The 3,044-nt window shown below is 46.5% G+C and overlaps 1 pseudogene; it reads right to left on the bottom strand.

The window, feature by feature from the left end:
- Positions 1-2,187: 2,187 nt before the first annotated feature.
- Positions 2,188-2,820, bottom strand: LOC147001275 (large ribosomal subunit protein uL6 pseudogene; annotated as a pseudogene).
- Between the last annotated feature and the right edge of the window lie 224 nt (positions 2,821-3,044).

The raw sequence follows: 3,044 nt of genomic DNA, 5'->3' as shown, positions 1-3,044 counted from the left end.
TGTAGACTGGGATTAAAGGCGTGGGCCACCACTGTCCAGCTATGAGTTTGAGGCCAGCCTGATCTAGATGTGGAGATCCAGGTCAGCCAAGGCTACATAGTAAGACCTTATCTCCAAACAAAAGTGAACAAAACAAAGTAAAACAAAAGATGCTGAGCTTCCGGGGACTTTTATTTCTTCTCTCCTTGTATCTTTATGTGTCTTTCCAGTTCTTTATAATGGGCATGTATTATTTTTATGGCCAAGGAGAGGAAGAAGTTCTTTGTACTTCAAAAGTAAAATAACAAAACCAAATAAACCTGAAACTCGAAGTCCTAACGTGACTGCGCAGCACATATGTTCTTGTTTATAGTTGTCTGGAGGGGACTCAGCTTGAGAAACGGGTGGAAACAGACGAGCAGAGGGAACCCTGATGGCTCCGAAGTATTACCTTCATTGCCGATGATGGGGCAGTTGGGACGGTGTTTAAAGCCACAGTTGTGTTTGCTATTGCACATCTTTCTGACGGCTTTCCCGCGTCAGCAGAATCGTTGGCTGCTTTCGGCAAACTTCAGGAAACTTTTAGTAGGATCTTGAGATCTTGGCACAGCGCTTTCTTCCATGTGTACTAGGTACCGAAGTAACCTGGTTAAATTCTCCACTGTTCCCGGAAGAGAACAAAGGCAGAGAAATGGAAGCCAGGCCTGGAGGGGGCGGGAAACGCGGGGGGGGGGGGGGTTGAGGGGCGGGAGGCGAAAGGGGTGGGGTGGGGTGGGGGTGGGGTGGGGGTGGGGTGGGATAGGGAAGGCAGGGAGGCCTCTGTGACAGTGGGGCACACTGTATCACCTGTTGATTTGAAGTTTTCCTAGACAGGGTTTCTCTGTGTAGCCCTGGCTGTCCTGGAACTCACTCTGTAGACTAGGCTGGCCTCGAACTCAGAAAACCGCCTGCCTCTGCCTCCCGAGTGCTGGGATTAAAGGCGTGCGCCACCACGCCCAGCCTGTTGGCAGTTTTTGACTCGAGTGTACACTTTGAACCTGAGAGTCGGTTGTTTGGAGTGCCTCTTAGAGACTGGGACACAGTCTCCTTTTCAGTTGAGGCTACTCCTTAGAGTGCCGCATGAGTTACTGTTCTGTGTTAAAAACAAGATGCCCGTGGCAGTTTGTAGGATGAAGGGATTCTTGGCCTGTGGCTGCACAGGGAAAAGAGTTCATCCTGGCAGCGTAAGCACGGCAGCGGGCAGGAGAAGATGCTCAGGGCTCACATCTTCTCTCACAAGCACGAAGCTGAGGGGTGGTCAACAGGGAGCGGAGTGAGGCCTCATACTTCCTCCAGTAAGGCCATACCTCCCTACCCTCTCTAAGAGGCGCCACCAACCGGGGACCAAGTGTTCACATACAGAAGCCTGTTGGGGCCAGTCTCATTCAAACCACCCTAGGTGAGGTCGCTTTAAATCATTAATCATTTGCAAACAGAGATGCTGCAAAAGTAGGCTTCTTCTTTGCTGTTGAGAGTTGTTCCAAAGGCTCACAAGGATAAAAGGCTTTCAAACAGTGGACTTGGGAGATCCTAGGAAAGTGTGACTTATTGCTGTGTGTCTTTTCTCATCTTGCATGGTAAATGCCACAGAACTTTTTTTTTTTTTTTTTTTTGAAATGGCCTTTAATGCATTGATGCATTGATGTAGTTTAAGATGTACAATATACTTCTCTTGAGACTGTGGACTCGAGGGCACTAGACTCTATTTGAGGGTAAAATTCAATCATTACGGACATACATCATTACGGCTTATGAAGAGGTTTGGCGGGAGAGTTAATAGATTGTGAACTTTTTTTTTTAATTTCTTTTTTAAACAACTGTGTTTCAACAATAAAGTCAGGCATGACTGTTGTCACGGGATGTGAGCTCAGACATTGGGGCAGCTCATAGATTTCATACTGGATGTCTGTCTTTTCTTCTTTCTGCCTCCTTGTTCTATGTTTTTGTTTCTTTTCTTTTTTTCTTTTTTTTTTTTAGATAAAAGGTCAGGCCTGAGAGATAGCTCTGAACATCTCAATCCTTTATCCCCATAGCACGATACTGAGACAGGGCCTCTTGCGTTGTTGCTGTTGTTTGTTGTTTCCTTTTTTAAGCATGCATGTCTGTTTTTTTTTTTTTTTCAATATATAAGTCTTTTATTCTCCCAAAAGAGCCCAAATTGTCCTTGTGATCAGGATCTCGTTTCTGGAGCCAGGAACTGAGGCCTCCTCACTCGTCAGCCTGCTGCACAGTTCCCTTCTCAGACACATAGATGCCATCCAAAAACTTTCGGATATCCTTGTTTTTAACTGTTGTGGCTTGCTGAATCAGGGCAGCTGAATTTGAAACAAGTTCAATGTCATTTCCTTCAAGGATTAACTCATCCTTCTGGGCTTGAGAGACAGAACAAGCAACACCTGTCCTCATCCGAACCCTGCGGATGTATTTTTCACCCAAGAAATTTCGGATTTCAACCAAAGAGCCATTCTCCTGGATGACGACATTGATGGGGAAGTGAGCGTACACAGACCGCATCTTGTATCGGAAGCCCAGTGTGACACCCTTGATCACGTTCTGAACATGACTGCAGATGGTCCTGACGGTGGCCAGTTCCTTTCTGTTACCCCACCATTTGTCAACCTGGAGCCTTTTCTTCTTCTTCCCAAGAAGACTCAGCTCCACGTTGATGTGATTGAAGTCCCTCCGTAGAGTCCCCCTGGGGCCCTTCACAATGACTGTGCGCCCCTTCAGAGTGATATCGACATTCTCTGGAATGTCCACAGTCTGATTGCTGAGAATGGTCTTCATCCTCGCAGTAGATGGGGCAAAAGCTGGTTTTTTTTTAAATATTTATTTATTTATTATATGTAAGTACACTGTAGCTGTCTTCAGACACTCGAGAAGATGGCATCAGATCTTGTTACGGATGGTTGTGAGCCACCATGTGGTTGCTGGGATTTGAACTCAGGACCTTTGGAAGAGCAGTTCGTGCTTTTAACCACTGAGCCATCTCTCCAGCCCCCGCCTGTCTGTTTTTGTCTGCATGT

This window comes from Mus caroli, unplaced genomic scaffold (assembly GCF_978045245.1).
Source record: "Mus caroli unplaced genomic scaffold, Mus_caroli_1 scaffold_14, whole genome shotgun sequence".
Lineage (NCBI taxonomy): Eukaryota > Metazoa > Chordata > Mammalia > Rodentia > Muridae > Mus > Mus caroli.
Note: the sequence above shows the minus strand (reverse complement) of the source record. Positions and strands in the feature narration are given on the sequence as shown.